This window comes from Nilaparvata lugens, chromosome 10 (assembly GCF_014356525.2).
Source record: "Nilaparvata lugens isolate BPH chromosome 10, ASM1435652v1, whole genome shotgun sequence".
Lineage (NCBI taxonomy): Eukaryota > Metazoa > Arthropoda > Insecta > Hemiptera > Delphacidae > Nilaparvata > Nilaparvata lugens.
The window spans coordinates 18526408-18538448 of NC_052513.1; positions in this window are offsets into that span (position 1 = coordinate 18526408).

Sequence of the window (12041 nt, forward strand, 5' to 3'; positions counted from 1 at the left end):
AGATATACCGCTATCCGCTTTGTTGAATGATAGACAAGGATAGCGATACCATTGCTAATCAAACACTGCCATTATAACGTGGACTTCACTATAGGCTTAAAATACTTCCAGAAAGTTGCCTTTGTAATCAACAAGAACCAATTCGGTTTCCAAAATAGTAAAAGTACATCTGACGCTCTAATAAAATTCATCAATACTTTATCTGATAAAATAAACTCCAATAAGAAAACTATTGCGGTCTTCCTAGATATACGCAAAGCTTTTGATACAATACCTCATAATACTTTGTTCAATAAACTAGAGTCCTATGGTTTCAGAGGAGTCTCGCTTAAATTGTTCAAAAGCTATCTGAGTAATAGAACCCAGTCCCTAACCATAAATGATCAATCTAGTGTAACTAACTTAACTTCTTATGGTCTTCCTCAAGGTACTGTACTTTCTCCCATCCTTTTCATACTCTATGTAAATGACTTTTTAAATTTAAGACTTCTAAACTCAACTGTGATATCCTTTGCAGATGATACTGCAGCTATTTTTCACGGAAATTCATGGAATGAAGTTCATACTATAGCTGAAAATAATATGCTTTTAATTAAGAAGTGGTTAGATAAGAATACCTTAAGTTTAAAATATTGAAAAAACTAATTACAAATAGAGTAGGGCAGCCTAACGAGAATCAAGATTTGAGACTCCATTCTCAGTGCAATTTAAACTTGGGTAATTGTGATTGTCCCACCATTAAAAAAGTCAATAATACTAAGTATTTGGGAATTATAATTGATGAAAACCTTAAATGGGATGTTCATATTAAATACATATGTAGAAAAATTAGATATTTATCCTTTAAATTTTACCAAGTTAACAGAATTCTTAATAAGAACCACCTGAAAATGATGTATCATGCTCTTGTCAAGTCAATTCTGCAGTATGGCATAGTTGTTTGGGGAGGCTGTTTCAACTGTCATATTGCTGAATTATTTGTAGCACAAAAACTGATAATTAAAACTATATTAAACAAACCCAGGCTCTATCCAACGGATATGGTTTTTAGTGATTTTGAGGTCATGACTATACGTCAATTATACATAAAAACCGTAATTGAGTACTTAATAAAATATAGATCCGATTTTCCTCTCACAATAAACTCTACTCTTAATTATTATAATCTAAGGGCCACTGCTAACAAATATGTAACCTATAACACTAATATTGAATGTATAAGGAGGCAATTAATTTACATAGGTACTAAAATAATAAACCTCATTCCGAATCACTTTCTCATGGACAATAAGGTCAGCGGAAAAATTAAACTGGATATAAAAAACTGGACATACAGTAATTTCTTCTTCCATTTAGATATATGACTCGAGATTTCTGCTCCAGCATTTTTTATTTTTTTTTTCATTAGTTTTTTCATTTTTCAGTGGACTCGCTTACCTTTATTTTGAGTACCTATTCCTCTGTTTTCTTCCTTCCCCCCATTTCTCCCTTCCTTTTTTCCTCATTACTTCTCTTCTCTTCTTTGCCTGCCTATTACATGGGAAACCATAGTTGGCTAGGTATCTTCCTCTCTTTTTTCTCTTCTCCAACACACCCAAACACTAAGCCCATGGTTTTTTATATTTGTAACATTTTATTGTGTTTTATTTGTTTCGTAAATCTTTGTAATTTTGTTTTGTCTTGTTTTGTGTGTTTTTAATAAATTGAATTGAATTGAATTGAATTGAATAATAAATTATGAATGCGTTGTAATAATTCACAAAGCGAAGTGAGGTCTAAGATTCAAGTCGACGGTTTGGCATTTCTCTTAATGTTTAAATGTTAGAATGTTTTAATGTTCAAATGTTTATATGTGGCGCATTTACGGCGGAACGCGGTAATAAATTTCCATGAAATTTGACAGGTATGTTCCTTTTTTAATTGCGCGTAGACGTATATACAAGCTTTTTGGAAATTTTGCATTTCAAGGATAATATAAAAGGAAAAAGGAGCCTCCTTCATACGCCAATATTAGAGTAGAAATCAGACTATAGAATTATTCATCATTAATCAGCTGACAAGAGTGATTACACAGATGTGTGGAGAAGCCAGTCTATTGCTGTATTCCCATGAGGTTTCCATATAGTTTCAATCAGGTACTTGTGGATGAGAATACTGCGAATACTGTTTACTGTTCACAGAACTACTAGTATATAAATGAAATAAATGAAGATTGTACAACTATAGGTTTAAACTTTACGGTTTCATGTGGAACATTTGCTCCATATTATTAAAAAACTCTTCACTCTGTAGATAAATATGTTTCAACATTTTCTTTGACTCACTTCTAATCACGCTAGAACGTAAGTCGTATTTGGTTCTGTCATACACATAAATTGAGAAATCTGGAATCTGAAATCTCTCTTTCTCATTCTGTATATGAATAAACAGTTAATATTACATGAGATAATCGGCAACACCGTTCCCCCACCTTTCTCGACTCCTACCTTGGTGTTCTTATCCTTGTCTATCATTCGACAAAGCAGATAGCTCTATTATTCTCCAGCTGTGCAACGTTTCCAAATCGTTCTTCAACAATGAAGAAATATAATCAATCAGCAAAATATATATAAACTCTTGAACAACCATCATGCAATCATTAAGAAATAAATGTATTCTTGACGAATAAAGTTTAATTCATTATTTCAAACAAGAATAAGAAGTTATAATAATATCACATAACGGTATCAGCCATCCTCTATGGAAGGCAGAGGCAAGGCAGAGAATCGGCAACGCTGTTCCTCTACCTTCCTCCACTGCCATTATAACGTGGACCTCACTGCAGTAGCTGTTAGCTGCTCCCCTCCCCTCGTCTACGAAGGGTCAATGAGTCAGTAGTTCTTCGGTAGACCTCGTGAGCTTATAATGAACCCGTTACGCTTTCAGTAATTAGGGTTGTATTAACTTATTAATCAACTTCCGTGTTCTCAAAACTATTAATTATCGTTCAATAATCAATAATGAATCGTTAACAGTGATCAGAATCGGGCGGAAAGCGATATTTCAACAAAAACTTCATTCCCAAAATTGGTCAATTTTCATGCGGATCTTCAAAACTACGTAAGTAATTTTATGTGATATCCTCATTATTTTAAAATTATGAACCTAAACTATTGAAATTGAAATTGAAATTGAAATTGAAATTCTTTATTCTCCAAAATTTACAATACAATAAATAGTACATATGGTAAACAATTTTGGAGGCTTCTCTTATGGTAAACAATTTTGGAGGCTTCTCTTATGGGCACATGCTGATGTGATAGAGAAGCGAGTTGTGAAAAATCTTATTTTAAACCAACTTAAAGAAAAGTATAAAACCGAATAAAAAGTAAAATAATACAAGTTAATTTCACATGAATAAGTAAATCTAAGTGGAAAATGAAAACTAAAAATTATATACGTATGAGAAAAGAAAAATATATTATGGGCAGCATAATGAGATTGATAAGGATGAACGATGGCTAATCATGTAAAAAAAGGCAATAAACTAACAGGCTACTAGACTGTGGTAGAAAAAACTATCCATTCCAACACTCACACGCGCGCGCACACACACACACAAAAGAATATCTTCATTTGTGCAGAATGTCATGAATAATAATATGTGACTCAGATTTCAATGAGAGTAAGGTGACACTAGGATTCTTTCCTGTTCTTCAATGTTCAGAGAAGACACCCAATTGTTGACCATCTTTTTATAATGACCATCTTATTCTCCTGTTGCCAGGTGTTTTCAAGTGCACTGGTAATTTTTGGAAGAGGAAATGCATTTTATAAAATGTGGAAGTGGAAGAGAAAGTTGATGTGAGTCTAGGGTTACCAATACCTACGTTTGATGCTGTTCGTGTATCATAATTGTGTTGAATATATGGAAATAAAGCTGGATCTTGTTTAAAGATGTACAGGATTAGAGTTCTTATATATAATTGTTGAACGTTGAATACCTTAAATTCTTCAAATAGTGCGTCTGATGGGAATGTTCTTGGCTTGCATAGGGCACTTTTCATTATAAGTTTCTGTACTATAGATAGAGGAGATAAAATAGTTTTAAACGCACCTCCCCATGCTATGATACCGTACTGTAAGATTGATTGGATGTAGGCAAAGTATACTTGTTTTATTATATTCTGTGTGAGTATCCCACACAGAAAATCAATTGAAAATCACAGAAAATCAGTTTTTTTTTAATAAACTCATGGTTTATTGTATATGTTCATACTTTGATTAGATACGTATTTGATGAGATTATGATAGGTGGTGAGGGGTTGGAGAGAGTTTTTTGGTTCAAAATTTGTTAAATTTGAAAATTGGGTCAACATAACCTCAAACCTTACAAATACGGGTAGCTGCAGGAATTTAAAGCTGACCTTCAAGGTCATTGGCCTCTATTGAAGGGGATATACCAAGTTGATGACGTCACTGTCAATGATTACGAGTTATTTTCTGAGGTCCTCATCTTTTCCGTTACTATTATAACCGTGATTTAATACAAATAAGTACTAAAGAGTGCTATGTTATTAAAAACAGGGTGGTTTATCAATAAATTACGTAACGCAATTGAAAGATGAGTATTGTACAGGGTTATAATCAAAGATTATGAATTATTTCATGATATCCTCATTTTCTCCGTTACTATTATAACCGTGATTTAATACAAATAAGTACTAAATCCTGCTACGTAATTAAATACAGGGTGGTTTATTGATAAATTACGTAATGCAATAGAAATAAGGGTATTGTTCAGTGATACGATGTATCATTTTTATGAACAGGTTTATTGTTATGTACGCAGTATATATCAAACTGTGATTGATAATAAGTAGGAATTGATGAAAATACAATGATTTAATTGATCCTGTAATATAATTAAATACAGGATGGTTTATTAATAAATTACGTAACGCAATAGAAAGTAGGGTATTGTTCAGTGATACGATAGCTATCTTTTTAATAAGCAGGTTTATTGCTATCTACGCATTACATATCAAATTGTAATGGAGAATAAGTGGGAATTGGAGAAATTCAATGAATCACATAATACAATTAAATACAGGATGGTTTATTAATAAATTTCGTAACGCAATAGTTTGAAAGAAGACGGTGATTGTTAACAAATAACTACTAAATCCTGCTATGTAATTAAAAACAGGATGTTTATTAATAAATTATTGAACGCAATATATTGAAACGAGTTTATTGTTCAGTGTTACAATCTATCTCTTTGAAATTCATTTTCATTTTTATTTTAAGTTACATAATTATAATCAGGAGGGGTAGCTGATCTCGAAAGTGTAAAAAAATAAAAATTGAATAATAATATTTATGTTATTGACATTACGTGATTTAGGGGTTACTAAACTTCATAATCAACATTTTTACAAGTTCTGTTTTTATATTAGAATCATTTTGAAAGTGGATGCTTTATTATTTCCAACTGAATGGCCCAGTATAGCCTATCTCTCCATATTATTTTCATCTTAGACCATTATGAATATCCAGTTATAGCTTAATCACATTTTTTTGCTTAGGGTGATGCCCACATGAGCTCTAGACTTGTGCGTGGGTAATGAGGCGTATGATAAGATATGAATGGACCTACAGTTTTAGGTGGGTTCCGTACCACCAGGAATCGATTTTACAACTCATGAATCATTCAACTTGACATTTATTTATGAGGGTTTTTTTGTAGACAGATTTTCAAGTAGATAATTCATTCTAGTTAACTTGAATTTTCTACGAAGGTTGTTCTTCAGATTTTTAGGTAGATAATTCATTCCAGTTAACTTGACATTTTTTAACGAGAGTTGTTTTTTTAGTGGACAGATTTTCAAATAGATGATCTATTCAAGTTTATTAAATCGTCTCAGACGAAATCGAGCATGTAATTTATGATTGGTTTATAATTTTATTGAGCTATGGCTCTATCTTTATTCTTATTTATTCATTCATTGTATAAAATACTATAATCATAATACAATTTTGACATTGGAGGGAAAACTAGGCTGAGCCTGTACTATTTCTCTCCAAAAATTCTGATAAAATGTTAATGTTGTCCAAAAGATAAGGTTATGTAATCACACACTGCTTCGTCACTTGATTTCCGGTCCAGGAATGATGATTTAAAATTTTGAAGGTTGATTTTATACTCTAAACTAGCCGTCAGGCTCGCTTCGCTCGCCATATCCGTCTAGCCAGGGGGCTCCGCCCCCTGGACCCCCGACTGGGTCGTTCAAAAATGAGATCAGCGGGCTCGCTTTGCTCGCTTGCATGTAGACCTCAGCGGAGCTTCTACCGAATTCTGGACCCCCGACTGGATTGTCCAAAAATGAGATCAGCGGGCTCGCTTCGCTCGCCTGTATGTAGACCTCGGCGGAACCTCTGTACCGAATTTGAACGTATTATGTCAATTTGATCTCGAGAAACACCTGTTACTATATCGGCGTATCTTTGGCGAACAAAATTCTTCCACCTAAGCTAAACCTGTTTACTGATTTTTTAAAAATATATTTCTATCTACTATTGAAAAAGGTGCGGAAACGCAGAAAAGCTGAGAAAACCCTAATTCTAGCTAATTGGATAAATTTGTATTTAGGAGGTCCTGGATAAATGCATTTCAATCTTCAACTTGGTGCCAACCCAACAATGTCAACTCAACTTAATGCCATCCTGACATAATTTTTAATTTAGTTACCAGAACAACTGTTTCGAAGAGTTACTCTCTAGATTATAGTTCTATATCAACATATGATATGGACATTTCAATTATAATTTTAAGATATTGGAATGAGGAGGATATACATGCTAAAAGAACTTTAAACCCTTAAAAACTACCCTTAGAGTTGAAATATTGCCAAAAGATTTCTTAGTGCGCCTCTAGAGGGCCAACTGAACATACCCACCAAATTTGAACGTTTTTGGTCCGGTAGATTTTCAGTTCTGCGAGTGAGTGAGTCAGTCAGTCAGTCAGTCAGTCAGTGAGTGAGTGAATTTCGCTTTTATATATATATATATATAATATATATATATATATATATAGATGGATCACAGGATGTATCACAATAAATTAGAAACTTTAGAAATATTGCACTTATTTAAAAAATGTAATACAAAATCAAAAACCCACTCACTATTTGTTATTACATTATCATTCTCATTTGTGTGTACAAGAGTTGTTTTTTAGAAGTGTTAAGAGTTCCAGTTAGATGCTTCCATTCTTCCAAAACAATAAAATTGCCCACAATGTCGAAATCTGTTGTTTCTCTGACTGAATCTATTTCCTCGAAATAAGAATCAATCCACCACAGATCAAATCTGCTTTCCTCGCCTACAGCAGATGGGATGATACGAAACAAAGCTGATTTGAATCTGTCCATGTGGAAGGAGATTGAGAGAGATGGGAAATGGAATGAAGAGTGAGTGAGAGGCGGTGAGGGAGAATGAATATAATGGAAGAGGTAGGAGAAGGTGAAAGATTACGAGAAGTAGGAGAAGTAGAGGAGTAAGAAGAAGAAGAAAAAGAAGAAGAGGAAGAAGAAGAAGAAGAAGAAGAAGAAGAAGAAGGAGAAGGAAAAGACAAAGAACCAATCGAAGAAGTAATGTGGAAATTTCCATTCCCATTTCTTCTCCTTGGAAAGAAAGTGAACTTGAAAACGATATTTCCGACTTACTCTGGTTTTTCTTCTTCTTCTTCTTCATCTTCTTCTTTCTTTTTTTTCTTCTTTTCCTTCTTATTCTTTTTCATCTCCTTCTCCTCTGATCTCGTTTCGTTCTATGTACACAATCGAAAAGCAAGTTGAAGTTTGTTTCCTATTTATTGACATTTGACCTTGCCTGTACTCTCTCTTTTGTTTCTTCCTCTTTTTTTCCACGTTCTTCTTTTATACTATTCCTTCTTCGTTTCAAGAAATTGAAATTATTCCGTTCAGTGCTCTCTCAAATGTCAAGAAGCGGACTTGAGTCGGCACGTGGAGCTTTGTACAATGTTTGCCAGCGATTGGATGATTTCAAAACTATATTTCAATATTTTATTTCGATTAATTTATTCTCGACTTTTCCTGAATCGAAGTACTACTATAGACAAAAGATAGCATAGGAATCCCAGTGTATAGGGATGATAATTAATATTCAATTATAATAATAATTTTTATTCATTTTATTTTTTTTATTCATTTAATCATTCAGAATCACACAACTTACAGAAAAGTACCACAGGCTTATAAGCCCAAAACGGGATACTGGTTGTATTAATAATGACACTTAATATTTCATGTTCCAACATTTTTAATTAACTCAAGCCCTAGTAAATTTATAGGATAGGGTTCTTGAGGGATAGACCTACAGATGTTCTTGGTGAGTCTATGGGCCGGTTTCCAAGCTCGGGATTTAGCTAAGTCCTAGAATTAGAACAGCTGGAGTCAGAAAATTGGTTTTCCAAAACGGGGCGTAGTCGCAGTCATTGTCATAGACACGTTTGAATTAAATTAAAAAAAAAACTAGAAAATTAAACACAAAATTAAATAAAGAGAGGATAGTGTGAAGCTACAGCTGCTTTGAATTATTTAGAAATGTTTAATTTTGTCAAGGAAAAACGTTTCCATTTATAGAAATGAGAAAATAAAAACTGCGACTACTGTTATAAAAACTGCGACTACGCCCCGTTTTGGAAAGCCAATTTTCTGACTCCAGCTGTTTGAAATCTAGAACTTAGCTAAATCCCGAGCTCGGAAACCGGCCCTTAACATTTGATGTTCCAAATTTTTTTATTAACTCAAGCCCTAGTAAATTTCTAGGGTAGGGTTCCAGAGGGATAGACCTAGTATATGTTATTGGTGAATCTATGTGACGCTGGTACTTTCTCAAACTATGAGGCTCTTACACTTCCACCCGGCAAAACAGTAATAATAAACAGTTGTCGACAGTAGTTAACAGAAAATTGGCTTGAAATTTTGAACATAAACTACCTGTACCATGGGATATCTACAAACGCTATTTTTTCTTTTTGGTACTACCATAGCCACCTCTAATACAAGGCCCCGGCCTACGATATTGCAACGTCGCAGTGTAGGCCTAGAATCTAATACTTACTTGGTGAAAAAGATTTAAAAAATACCAGCTGAACTTTTTCACCAATCATGTATTAGATTCTAGGCCTACACTGCGACGTTGCAATATCGTAGGCCGGGGCCTTGTATTAGAGGTGGCTATGGTACTACTCTCTTTCTTGAGATGAATTCTATTTGTTTAGTATTTTGATGAAATATATGAACAAATTTTTTAGATCCATATTTCTGATTTATTCATCTCAATTTCATCTTGAATGATAATTCAGATGTTGAAAATTTGAAAATACGGTGGGAATATGAGTAAGATGCTTGTAATAGATAAATAATAGGTAACTGATAGATGTAATAGATGACTTAAGATACAAGTTACGAGGACGGAAAGGGGCCTTTTGCAGGCGAGAATAATGTTTCGAGTCGAAGCGTTAGCTGAGTCTATAGTGTGGTCCACCTTATAATGGCAGTGGATGAAGATAGAAGAATAGCGATGCCGAATTTCTGCATTGATTAATTATATTTCTACACAGTCAAAAACATAATTGTCATCGTTGTGGACCTAGAATAGGATATTACCACCGGCTTTGTCAAATAATAGACAAGGATAGCAAAACCAAAGTTGATCAAATACTGTCATTATAACGTGGACCTCACTATAGAATTTCATTCGAGCACTGCAAGAGACATTCACATCCAAGTAACTAACACTATTTTTTGTCATAATAATCTAGAGAAGAATAATTGAGAAACAGAAAACATTACCTGCTTGTGCTGACATTACTACATGCATTCTATAAACATAACCTAGTTTACAAGTCTCGAATCAGGAATTTCTTGATTGTAGTTGACAGAACTTCCACCTGGAGCGCTAAAAGGTGGATTTTTTACCAGTTTTGCTGTTCCGAGTTCGGAACTAGGAAACATACTCGACTGTAAAGAAAACATGTGATTTTATTTCAGTATAGAATGCTGTAATGAGAATCATATGTTTATTTGTTATACAATCAGCTGTTTACCGGCTTCATTTCATGGATGTAAAACAGCTGAAATTGAATGACTATGATAAAAATATATTGAGAACCCAATGTTTATTTAAATTCTTGGATCAAAATGTTTCAAATCTGCTCAATATTTTAGAGGTAAAAACCCTAAAAAAGTGCTTACTATCATGAAACCTTTGTTTCCCAAGGATCTATTTTAAAACTTGACATAATGAAATCTTGATAGATTAAAAATAGGCCTATAACTATCCTCGGTTAGTTGAGAATCTATGTGCTAAATTTCAAGTTAATCAGTCCAGTAGTTGAGACGTGATGATGTGTCAAACATAATTTTCCTATCCCCTACGTGTATAAGCAAGTTCTTTACTTTATTATAGTATAGATTGAGTGTCTTTTAGTTATTTAATAACGGTTTCCCACCGTTGTTTAATTGATTAATTAAATTCGATTTCTAATCTACATAAATTCATATTCTTCTGTTAAAAATATGTTTTAAATAAGGAATTTCTAGTTAGGGAATATTAGCTACTTTCCAAACTACGGTGTCATCACCTAAATTTGGAAAAAATAATAATACAGGGATTGCCTTAGTGCCGGTTGCACAAAAGCCGGTTAAATTAAACTGTGATTAATTTCACGAGAACTATTCAGATTAGCCGTCTTTTCCAAAAAGCCTTCTCTGTTTGGTTCTCGTAAAATTAATCACGGTTAATATTTAACCTGCTCTTGTGCAACCAGGCCTTAGAATTTCATCTACCAATGTTTTAACATTATAGTGTTTTGTTACATGGATGAAAAAATAAATAGAATACATTAATGCAGGTGAGAGTGGAGTAAGAGTATAGCTTCACTAAAATATCACGCGGAATGTATAGTATAGTAGTGTGGCCTGTTCTTAACTTAAGGGACTGTTAGGTGCAGGAAATAGGGTCGTGAATTATAAAGTAGGGTGAGACTCCATGTAGCAAGATAGATTGTGTATGCTCACCAGCTAAGACAAACCACATACCATTTTCCCATACCCACGCTTCTACTCCTTCTTCTTCTTCTTTTTCTTCTCCTTTCCCTTTTTCCTTCTCTCCTTTCTCCTCTTCCACATTATTTCTTTTTCCACTCTTTCCAGCTTTTCACTTCTAGAATTCCGAGACTACGTGGGCCGTCCTCTAGAACCGTTTTCGTCCGAAAACTACCGAACGCGACAGAACGATCCCCCAACAAAGAAAGGAATAGATGCTCGTCCATTGAACAGGTTCATACGGCCGTGCACGGCCGTCTCCGGCCGATCAATTTTTCGATCCGAATTGAATGGGATTTTCCGATTCTATCCGACCGAACTAACCAGTCGAGCTGAGACAACAAAGTGTTTCTAACCTCAGATTGTTTCACAGTCTTGTTTGTTTTTGTATTTTGAAGTTGTTCTGTTTTATAAAGTTGTAACTATGGACAATGAAGAGTTGATAGGTTTGGTTCAAGAGCATGGTCCACTGTGGGATATGCGAAACAAAATAAATCATCGTCGTGATGTTCAAAGGAATCTGTGGACAAAGATTGCTGAACAGATAGGATCTGGAGATAAAATTATTATAATGAACCAGGTTACCCGGCGAACTTCGTACCGCCAAGAAGTCAATGTATCTCATGTCACACTTGACTTTATTTGGTGAATCATGATATTCATTTATTTACAATCAATATTTTCATTTACATCTCAATACTGACTTCCCATGTGCTCAAAGCTACCGTTTTAATACCAGTAAAAAATTTTATCACAGAGTGATGTGTTTATTACAGCTGGTAAGTTTGAATACTAAATATGATCTAAATATGATAATTATTATCACAACATGATCTTGAATCATGATGATCTTCCCGTTCTACGTTAGCCGCTCGGCCGACTATTTCGAAAACATAGGTCTGTGAAATGGATTAATATATAATTATTATT